At 45.6% G+C, this 12,101-nt stretch overlaps 1 protein-coding gene across 1 annotated transcript in view; it reads right to left on the bottom strand.

The window, feature by feature from the left end:
* The window catches only part of LOC133063956 (uncharacterized), a 994,855-nt gene that overhangs the window by 489,086 nt on the left and 493,668 nt on the right, over window positions 1-12,101 (bottom strand). The gene's annotated exons all lie outside the window — the stretch shown is intronic.

Raw genomic sequence — 12,101 nt, 5'->3', positions numbered from 1 at the left:
AAGGCCTACTTGACTTCACATTCCAGGATGTCTGGCTCTAGGTAAGTGATTGTGGTTATCTGGGTCATGAAGATCTTTTTTGAACAGTTCTTCTGTGTATTCTTGCCGCCTCTCCTTAATATCTTCTGCTTCTGTTAGGTCCATACCATTTCTGCCCTTCATTGTGCCTATCTTTGCAAGAAATATTGCCTTGGTATCTCTAATTTTCTTGAAGAGATCTCTAGTCTTTCCCATTTTATTGTTTTCCTCTATTTCTTTGCATTGATCAATGAGGAAAGCTTTCTTATCTCTCCTTGCTATTCTTTAGAACCCTGCATTCAAATGGGTATATCTTTCCTTTTCTCCTTTGCCTTTTTGCTTCTCTTCTTTTCTCAGCTATTTGTATGGCCTCCTCAGACAACCATTTTGCTTTTTTTCATTTCCTTTTATTGGGGATGGTCTTGATCCCTGCCTCCTGTACAATGTCATGGACCTCCATCCATAGTTCTTCAGGCACTCTGTCTATCAGATCTAATCCCTTGAAACTATTTCTCACTTGCACTGTATAATTGTAAGGGATTTGACTTAGGTCATACCTGAATGGTCTAGTGGTTTTCCCTACTTTCTTCAATTTAAGTCTGAAGTTGGGAATAAGGAGTTCATGATCTGAGCCATAGTTAGCTCCCAGTCTTGTTTTTGCTGACTGTATAGAGCTTCTCCATCTTTGGCTTCAAAGAATATAATCAGTCTGATTTCAGTATTGACCATCTGGTGATATCCATGTGTAGAGTCTTTTCTTGTGTTGTTGAAAGAGGGTGTTTGCTATGACCACTGTGTTCTCTTGGCAAAACTCTATTAGCCTTTGCCCTACTTCATTTTGTACTCCAAGGTCAAATTTGCCTGTTACTCCAGGTATTTCTTGACTTCCTACTATTGCATTCCAGTCCCAAATAATGAAATTGACATCTTTTTTGAATGTTAGTTCTAGAAGGTCTTGTAGGTCTTCATAGAACTGTTCAACTTCAGCTTCTTCAGCATTACTGTTTGGGGCATAGACTTGGATTACCATGATACTGAATGGTTTGCCAATGGGAGATAGTGAAGGACAGGGAAATCTGGCATGCTGCAGTCCATGGGGTTGCAAAGAGTTGGACATGGCTGAGCTAGTGAACAACAACAATTAAGTAAACAGAATAGATATCCTCAGAAGAGATACATGATCCATGTACATTTCATGGTGAAAAGCATAAAGGTGAGTAATTAGAGCACAACACACAGCTTCCAATTCTTGTTGCCCTGATAACAACCCAGCAGAGATGCTGCTATCCCATGATGCTGAACTATTAAAGCCACCCATTGCCAGCTTGTTAAAGCCCCCATGCCTCTGCCTCTGCTGTGCCAGCCCCCTGGAAGCCCTGCACCTCCCTGGTGCACCTGGGGAACAAATCCTCTCATCCTTTGCAACCGAACCCAAATATCTCGTTCTCATCAAAGCCTTCTCTGACCCTCGCTGGCATGTATGTGGCACACAGCAGGGATAAACCAACTCTGCTTGGAGGGTCAGATGAATCATAATTTATTGTTTGAATTCTCCAAGGGAAAAATCTGTCTTATTTATCCTACTACTAATGGGAACTAATATCATAGCAACATCTATGTGCAGGAACTATGATAAACAAGTCACATGCAACATTTCCATGACTTCTCACAGCAACCCTACTTGTCACATTTATCCCTGTTTTTCAGGTAAGGAAATGGAGATTCAGAGTGGTTAAGTAACATGTCCAGTGTCACACAGCTATGAAGTGCTGACGACAGTATTCAAACCCAGGCTGTCTTCTTCACTATAGACTCCCAGGGCCTAGCACACAGTAGATGCACAATAAAGGCTATTTGAGAGAACAAATGGTGCATATTTACTGGAAGCCTCCCCTCCCGTGTCGTATCCAATTACCTTCAAGCAGATAGAGTGAGGACACCCTTCAAGCCCTTGTCCTGCTTGTCCTAAGGCCTCATGACTTACCTCGAAGTCAATATTTCATTATGAGCCCATCATGCAGATCAGTGTAATAATTAATGACTATCTGCTGGTGTGACTGCTTATCGTATTTTAGCTTAATTCCAATAAAATCTAAATGGCCTATTAATTTTCCTAATAAATTTAGATATGGCCTCTGACCACAATCTGGCTTTGATTAGCTAACAAAATATTTGAAGATGGGCCAAGCTGGCTCTTTCAAATATTTCAAGCAAATAACACTTAACTGGATTTAGGATTCTCTGCGTCAAGCTTATGGCTGTGCTCAGCAGTGAATAAGGCAAGAGAACAGCTTCATAATTGGTCCCCAGCTTCCCAGAGTCAAGCTGCCCTGGGGAGCAAGCCATCTAGATCAAGGTTTGGAAGCCAAATGTGACCAGGACAACACAAATATGTCCTTGGATATAGGAAGGGCAGGGATGGAGTAGCAGGTGAGTAACTTCTCAGGAACACTCACAGGGGAGTCCCACACAGAGGATGCACCTTTCTGAGACTGCCTGCCCCAGAGATCTTCCAAAATGCTCCACCACTGATGAGAACCCAGCATATGGCTTATACTTCCAGAGGCCCAAAAGGAAATCAGGAGAGATGGGAAATGAGCATGTTCTTCCACAGGCTCCTTGCAGGATGGGTTCCTCTTACTCTTCAGGTCTCCCTGTAAATGTCAAGCTGCAAGGTGCCCTCCAACCCCACCTCCCTCATAAAAGTGACCCCTCATTCCCCTCAATTAGTTATCACAAAGCTCTGTTCAATTTTCTTTATAGCACTTATTAGTAGACTCTGCAATCTCTCATAGGAATTTTATGTATGTTTGTCTTTTGCACCCCACACTAACCCTTCAGTAGGACTTCAAGTCCAAAAGGGCAGAGACCTTGCACAGTGTTTAATGCATAGTAGATGCTCAATAAATATTTGCTGGATGAGTAAATAATTGGTGAATGAATGATGATGGGTTGAAGAACAATGAGAGAGGGTCACACAGAGATCAATCTGAAAGAAGAAGCAACAGAGATGGAGTCCTACCAGGTCTGGAGTCAGACAGAGCTGGGTCTCAATCTTGGCATTGCCTCTTGCTAGCTAGATGGCCATAATAAATTACTTAACTGCTCTGTGCCTCAGTTTCTACATCTGTAAAATGGGGTCAATAACAGTGCCTCCCTTGCAGACAGTATTCAATGTGTTGATATGTAAAACGCTCAGTACAGTAACTTGAGCACAATTAGTGCTCATGAAAGGTTAGCTGTTACTGCCATCCTCCTCCTACTCCTACTCCTAATTGACATCAACATCATCATCCTCAATGTCATCATCCTCATCATCCTCTTCACCCTTATCAACAGCATCAGTATCATCATCACCCTCATGGACAGCAGCAGTATCATCATCATCAACATCAACAGCAGCAGTATCATCATCATCAACATCCTCCTCCTCATCATCAATATCATCATCATCATCACCCTCATCAGTATCCTCCTCCTCCTCCTCATTTTCATCACCCTCATCCTCATCATTACCATCACCATCATCACCCCCTGGGATGGGGTCTTCCCCTCTAGTCTTATTCTAGCTCATCTTCAAAACCTAATCTGTGCAGCACCACTCCTCTGATACCCTATGATACTCTTTTTCTTTTTTTTCCCATCCCCATGATACTCTTTGAGGCCACAGATCTTATCCCATATTCTTCCACTGTCCCAGGACCTACAAGGAAAAGGACACCCAATCTTCACTGACACTCACTCTCAGGCTGGACTGATCAACACAACCCCAATTCCTTATTTGTGGCCTCGTTCCTCTGACACATTTGCAGCTCACATCCCCCGGAATCAACTCCATGGGGCTGCAGCTACTTCCCTCCCTATTGAAACCTTTGCATTTCAGAATGCAGCTCCAGATGTTAGTGGGTCTCTTGATGTCAGGGTTCACTCACTGTTCCTGACCCCAACCTGTGAGTGATGATGACCATCTACAACAGCTCAGCAAAGCCCAACCATGCCTTCACATAGAGATAGCTCTTAACCCCACAATCTGAGAGTTGAACTGCAGTACCCACCTATGACCATCTAGAATGCTTTGCTAAGGCTTGTGCAAATGTGAAAGATCAAGTGCAGTGCCAAAGTCTGAAAACGGGGATTATTGATGCAAGTGGTGGGTACTGTCAGAGTTGTCACCAGTAGAATAAGAAAACAATGAACTCATTAGAGAATGAGGGATATTGTGAGGCTCTAATGGGTTTTGGAGGCAATAAAAAGAAGTGGATGCTTTCCATTGGACACCAGCAGAAGGGAAGAGCAGAATCATGTCTCTTCCAGGATTAAAGTCAGATGTAATGGGCATGCATGATGGGGAAAATGGATCTACCTAGAAGGCCAGAGGAGCCTTCTTGAAGATGGTGAACTTGAGCTGAGACTTGCAAGAGAAATGGCCAGGGATCAGGAGGAAAAAGAAGTCCATGCTAAGGGACTAGCACACTGAAGACTACAAAGTAGAACAGATCTTAGTCCCCAACAGGAAGTGAGAAGCCCAGCATAACTGGGCACAGTAAGTGAGAAGGAGGGAGGAGGAAAGTGAAGTGGGAGCAAAAGTGTGTCTTGATATTCACTGGTGTCTCCATTGGCTTGGGCCACTGTGACAAAAACACCATAGACTGTGGTTTAAAGCACATTTATTTCTCACTTAGTTCTGGAAGCTGGGAGGTCCAGTTTCAAGATGCTGGCAGACTCGGCATCTGGTAAGGGTCTGCAGGCTTCCTGGTTTGCAGGTGGCTTGTCGCTGTCTCTTCACAAGGCTATGGCAGTGAGGGGAGGGAGTGGGGAAGAAGGAAGGAAGAGAAAGAGGAAGTGGGGGGAATACTCTGTCTCTTTTTTTCTTATAAAGATATGCATTCTATCCCTGGGGCTCCATTCTCAAGATCTCATCTAAACCTAAAGGTCCCACCTCCCAGTACCATCCCATCACGGGGATGAGGGTTTCAACATGCAACTTTGGGGGAGATTACACAAACATGCCGTCCATGATGATGGGTGAGGTCTCTCATTAGATGCTTCCTGTATATTGCCAGTGATCTGTAGAACAGCACAGTAAGGTGGGGATAATTTTTCCTTTTCTCCAGGGGAGAACCTGAGATGGGACCGCTTGAGGATGCTGGCCCAGAGTCAGCCCAGTGAGAGAGTGGAAGGAGCTTGAAGAGGTGCTAGTTTGCAGCTGCTTCCGCTTCTCACCTCAAGATCCAGACTGATGAGAATGGGTACGCGTCCAGGAAACTCACAGAGAGTGTGTGAGCTGGGATCCCACGGAACGCGGTGAGTCTACACGGCAGGACCACCGCCTCTTGGCTGCTAATATTTAAGACATGCCACCAGCCTCTGCCGAGATTTAATATTGGTTTAGCAGGCAGGAGTTAATTAAATGTTAATGTTCAGTCACTTGAAATTAAACATTAGGAATCTCAGCCTTATTTGTAAGTTTCTTAAGCTATCATTAAGGTGTTCTGGCTGGTTCCCCCCTCGCCAGGCCTCCTGACTCCTCCGGTTGCATCTCCCATCCACAGGCAAACTCATTTCCCTCACCACATACCTTGACATGCGGCATCTGACCTGCCCAATAGCCATACTCCACTGAGCAGATCTAAAAGGCTGAACACACACACTCACGCTGACATCACGTTTCACCTTAGGTGAGTCTACCTGTAATTCCATATGTAATGTTTTACAGATGACAAAGCACTTTCAGGAAAGTAATTGAATTTGGTCTCATGGTGAGATGATGGCAATGATGATAATGATGCTAGAAGAGGAGGAGCAGGTGGAAAGGAAGGAGGTGAAGGCAAAGAGGGAAGGGAAGGAGAAGGAAGAGATGGGGAAGACGGACCATCTTTTAAGTGTTTGACATTTGCATTGCCAGGCTCACAGTACCCACAAGGTCCACGTTGTTCTCTCTGACTGCTTTCACTTTACAGATACAGAAACTGAAGCCCAGAGAGATGAAACCATGTGCCCAAGACCACACGTGGGCTGGATGTCAAGGCCGAGACTTGAAATGCTCATTCCTTTGACTACAAATGGTCATCTAAATGAGAAAAATTCAACTTCAGAGAACAAGAGAGGTTTGATCAAGAACCCACAGTTTTATGATCTTACCCACAATATGAGGAAATAAAGTTCAGAGAAATTAAATGGCCCACTCAATGCCGCAGCTTTGTATGAGGATCAGAGCTAGCATCCTGGATTCCTGTCTCCAAGGAAGTTTTTGAGTGTGTGTATGTATGTGTACACACAGGTTCGGGCTCCCTCCAAACCCAGAACACCCCTGGAACACCTCCCTGATAAGAAGGTCTAGGACACTCCTAGCTCGGCAATTTGCTGAGTTCCTGGTTGCATTTCAGCCCAGAGCACTGCCCTTGAATAGCTAATAGGTGGACAGAAGACCGGGATGGAGGGAGGAGGGGAGACCCTTCATCTCTTCCCAGAAAGTTCCTTCTGGGACTCGGTCAGCTCCAGGACCTTTCAACAGCAAGAAGCTTGTGCCCCTGTACCTCTGCCCAACATGCTGAATTGAAAATCAGGGTAAATCTGCACCAAGGGAGATGTCTAATCAAGGCTCAGGTTTGCATTTCCTTTTCAATGGCATGTTGACAAAACAAGAAAAGACAGAAACAGACACGATTAAGCTGACTTTGGGAGGCCAGCCAGCAAGAAGTGAGAGCAGTGGGGGCTGCCTGTGACCAGCGAGCAGTGGCCAGAGGGGACATTTAGCACAGAGGGCCACACCAGGGCTGTGACCCTGGCCCTTATGAGCTCTGCTCAGAAGACAAAACGCAAAGTTAGAGAAAAATGAGGTCAGCCCCATAGAGAGGGGTTGGTGGGGCACATAGCCAGAGGTTTACAAAATATGAGGTTTATATGCTGTGGATGCAAAGAGCTGACTCATTGGAAAAGACCTCGATGCTGGGATGGGAAACACTGAAGGCAGGAGGAGAAGGGGATGACAGAGGATGAGATGGTTGGATGGCATCACCGACTCAATGGACATGAGTTTGAGCAAACTCTAGGAGATAGTGAAGATCAAGGAAGCCTGGTGCGCTCCAGTCCATGGGGTTGCAAAGAGCTGGATATGACTGAGTGACTGAACAACCATATTAGGCTGCGGTGCTATCTCTACAGTATATTCAAAAGAACTTAGCAAAGGGTTACAGAGGGTTAGAACACGAATAGTAACAGCGATGACCATTTACAGAGAAGCTGCTCTGTGCCAGGATTACACACAAAAAAACACCACTTCTTCAAAGATGGTTCTGCCCATAGTCTCTTTCACAGACCCTGAGACTGAGGTCTCAAGATGCTATATCGCTTGTCGAAGATAACCAATTGTGAGGGAGTCAGAAACCATCTCTTCTATATTGCTGGTTTCATAGGAGAGGAAACAGGTTCCATGAGGACAGAGCACTACCAAGGGCATCCTGAACATCCCTGGCATCCTGGGAGCCTCCAAGCCTCAGAGGCAACCCCAGGAGATCCAGATGGTGGGCTCAGTCACCTTGCAGGTTATCTTCAAAGTAACCATTTGGGCCATAGCAGCAATCATGATTTTCCCTACCTCTTTATTTTCAAAGAGAACAAAGTCCCTTTAAGTGGAAATCAAGCAAAGGGTATTTAGGTGGGTCAAACATTTCATAGCATGGCGGGAGCACTTCCTTTTGAATACATGAGGACCAACCTCTGCTTTGGTTAAATTTTTCTACTCTGCAAAATGTAGTCTGGGGCCAGAAAGATCTGGCTTTGGATCAGCTCTAATACCCACTGCTATGTGGCTGTGGGCAAATCTTGTAACTTTGCTAAGCCTAACTGTTCCTGGAAATGGGAGAGTTAGCCCATCAGCCCACAAATCTTTGAAAGCCTGCTGTGCATCAGGCATGTTGTAGGTGCTGAAAGGAGAGCCGTGGAAAGACAGACCAAAATTCAGAGCTCTCGGCTAGTATCTGAGTGGAGATAATGAGCTTCCCTGATGGCTTAGCAGGTAAAGAATCCACCTGCAATGCAGGGGACACAGGAGATGAGAGTTTGATCCCTGGGCTGGGAATATGCCCTGGAGAAGGAAATGACAATCTGCTGCAGTATTCTTGCCTAAAAACTCCCAAGAACAGAGGAGTCTGATGGGCTACAGTTCAAAGGGTCACAGAGTCAAACATGACTGAGCGACTAAGCATAGCACAATGACAAAAATATACAAGAGGACTCAGGCTGTAGGTTTGCTATGAGGATTTGAGATTCAGCATGTTAAGGTCTCAGAACAGTGACTTCTGGTGGGCCATCACACAAAGAGGATGTCTGTTAAAATAATATAATTACAGGGAGTTCCCTATTGGTCCAGAAGTTAGGACTTGGTACTTCCATTGCAGGGGGCATGCATTCAATCCCTGGTCAGGGAACTAAGACCCCTGCAAGCTTCATAGTGCAGTCAAAATAACCATAATAAATAATATAATTATGACTATCATTCTCCTGATCTTTTTTTTTTAATCAGGTGTGTCGTCGCTCAGTCATGTCCAACTCTTTGTGACCCCATGGACTGTAGCCTGCGGGGCTCCTCTGTCCACAGGATTTTCCAGGCAAGAGTACTGGAGTGGGTTGCCATTTCCTTCTCCAGGGGATCTTCCCGACCCAGGGATTGAACCCAGGTCTCCTGCATTGCAGGCAGACGCTTTACCTTTTAAGCCACCAGGGAAGCCCTATCAGGTAGAACTACATAATTTTTAGGACAATAGAGAATTTGAAAAGAAAATAGTTGTTTCTATAGTTTGGTGAGTATGTAAGCATGAGTTTGTTTTTTTTTGTTTTTTTCTTTTTCTCTCCCCTCTTTTCTAGATTCCAATATAGGTCATTACAGAGTACTCAATAGAGGTCCCTGTGCTATACAGTTGGTCCTCATTAGTTGCCTATTTGATACATAGCAGTGTGTATATGTCAACGCCAGTCTCCCAGTTTATCTCTCTCCTCCTCCTTCCGACCTTGGTAACCATAGGTTTGTTTTCTGCATCTGTGACTCAATTTCTGTTGAGGTTCCTTTGTTAAGCAGGAGGTTTTTTGATGATCTAGCTGACTTACTGTGTAAGGCATTGAAAGCAAGGCCCCACATCCACCTCCCACAAAGTAGCACAGGGGTGTGAGAGCAGATGCAGAGAGCGTGGTGCAGCCTCCGGCCGCCGCAGACAGGACGACGGTGATGCTCAGGTGCGCACCACGAGCCAGGCACCCAACACTCCTCTTCTGTCTCTTTCCACTGTCACCGTGGCTCCCCACGCAGTCGGCGCTTTGTCTTCCTTCTCTCAAGGAGGAGGAGGATGCGTGGAGAGGGTAGGAACTGTTTTCCCCTGGTGGGGTCAGGATGTGACCCCAGCCCCTGACAACACCAAGGGCTCTGTTCTTTTCCCTGCATGTGTGTCTTTTTTTTTTTTTTTTTTTTTAAGCATTATGAGTCATTTTCTTTTCATGATCCTTTTTTAAAAAGACTGACCTTACCACTTCTGGAGGGGAAAGAGACAAAAATAAAGCTCTCCGCATACTCCCACCCTGCTCTGTAAGGTCTCTGCAACTTTGACATCAGAAAATGCAGAGATTTCTCCCGCTCACAAGCCTTGACCATATACCCCAACATACCCTCCTTCCTGAAAACATAGGTACTGGCATTTCCCAGCTCCCTTGCAGCTAGGCAGGGCCCTGTGACTGGGTTACAGTGGAGAGAGCATGAAGGGAAGGACTTCCCACTATGCCCAGGCCTGGTCGGTACAAATTCTCCAAGAGATCCTCACCCTCTTTTCCCTTGGAGGCCAGAAAGTGAAGGTGGAGGAGCCACAGAGCAGTAGAAGCCAGGGTCTAAGTAACTGCAAGGTTTGTCTGTTACAGCAGCACACGTCTTATTAGCCAGCATATCCCACTGGGAGGCAGGTTCCTTTCCTTAAGGGTAAGACTCATGTCTCATTATAATCTATACTCTAGGCCCCCAGCAAGAGGCCTGGCACATAATAAATTCAGGAAGCCTGGCTGGGGTTGGGGGTGGGGGGGCGTTGTTTAGGGGAAAAGCTTCTGAGATCAAGTTAGCCTGGGTCTGAGCACCATCTCTGACACTCATGAGCTGTAGGAGACTTTGGCGAAGATGAGTTAACCTCCCCAGGTTCACCTTCTCATTGGTAAGAGAGTGAAACTAACTGTCAACACATAGTCATGACAACATACAACTATGGGTCTTAAGATATGGTGGGGGAGAGTGCTTGTCATATAAAGAGTATGCAACAAGCCTGGGAAATCCCATGGACGGAGGAGTCTGGAAGGCTACAGTCTATGTGGTCGCAAAGAGTTGGGCATGACTGAGCAACTAGACAACAAGAAGCGCTTGGTAGCTGGTAAAATACTGCTGTTACTACTGATTAAACTGGTGCTGTTAAGTGCCCGACAGTAACAGCCTGAACGTGACCTTGAATATACCCACATGTGCATGCACACACACACACACCCACTCACACACACACACTCACACAAAAAACATACAAATATGCAGGCATCTGAACTCCCTAAGGTGGCCTCCACTTCTTCTAAGTAACAAGCACGGCTCTGTCCCTTTTTCACAAGCATTTGCCATCACCATTCACAGCTTCTCCTTCTCCACCTCACCCTCCTCAATGCCACTGGCTCCCTGAGTTCTTAGAAATTATAATTAATTCATACTCTGGACTCTCAGGATTATAAGGTATTATAGGATGGCAGAGCTAAGACAAATGCTTTAATTCACCAGCTGCCATGTATTTAATTAGAGATTCCAATGAATCCTCCTTACACAGATAGGCCTTCTTACTTCGTGTTGCAGGAGAGAGGGAGAGAGAGGTGCGGGAAGGATTTGTGCACAAAGCCTCCAGGACTCTCAAACTTCTGGCCAGCAAGAAGAGCTTATCTGGCACCTGAGAATCAACTGGAAGGGGAGCAGTGCTGGCTGACAGCCCTTGCTGTGTGTGCTGCATAGTGGAGATGTCTTTGAAGAAGCTTCTCTATTTCTGAGACACAGGAAAGCTCTCCACATGGGGGTGGAGTGGGGTGCATTTTTTCCCCCAGATCTGAACTGCTTCTGGAACGTCTTATAATTTTTTATTGTAATTTTGGAGGTGGGTGGTAGAAGAAAAATGGTTTGACTCTCATTGACAGGATCATTCTCAGGATGGGTGGGGTGTGTATGTGTGTGCCACAGTCACTGATGAAGCTGACAGCTTGGTAAATAAGGCTTATTAAAAAGAAAATACATCGCTTTGCTGACAAAGGTCCATATGGTCAAAGCTATGGTTTTTCCAGTAGTCACTTAAGGATGTGAGAGTTGGACCAAAAGAAGGCTGAACACTGAAGAATAGATGCTTTCGAATTGTGGTGCTGGAGAAGACCCTTGAGAGTCCCTAGGACCTCAAGGAGAACAAACCAGTCAATCCTAAAGGAAATCAACCCTGACTATTCATTGGAAGGACTGATGCTGAAGTTGAAGCTCCAACACCCTGGCCATTTGATGCGAAGAGCCATCTCATTAGAAAAGACTCTGATGCTGGGCAAGATTGAAGGCAAAAGAAGGGGGGCGGCAGAGGATGAGATGGTTAGGTAGCATCATCAACTCAATGGACATGAGTTTGAGCAAACTCTGGGAGATAGTGAAGGACAGGGGAGCCTGGCGTGCTGCCGTCCATGGGGTCACAAAGAGTTGGACACAACTTAGCAACTGAACAACAACCCACCCCAAGCTGCTAACACCTTACTGTTCCACTGAGTGATTTAGACAGAGAACGATGTTGCATCTCCTAGGGCATAAATTCCTTGTGCAGAACGTTATCAGGATGTATCATTGGTCTTCCATCTAATTCACCACAAGAAACTTCTGTATGCGCTGGAGAACACCTATGATGCTCATTAGAACCAGGTTCCCAAGGAGGAGAATCCCAGGTAACTGTGTCCTTGGGGTATTTACATGCTCCCTTTTCTCACAACGGAGGGCCCTGTTCAGTTATTACAAGGTCTCCCTCACAAAGGGAAATACCATCAGCCCTTCTTGTCTC

Source organism: Dama dama, chromosome 10, assembly GCF_033118175.1.
Source record: "Dama dama isolate Ldn47 chromosome 10, ASM3311817v1, whole genome shotgun sequence".
In the NCBI taxonomy this organism is placed as follows: Eukaryota; Metazoa; Chordata; class Mammalia; order Artiodactyla; family Cervidae; genus Dama; species Dama dama.
The sequence above is the reverse complement of the archived record's forward strand: the minus strand, read 5'-3'. Positions and strand labels throughout refer to the sequence as shown.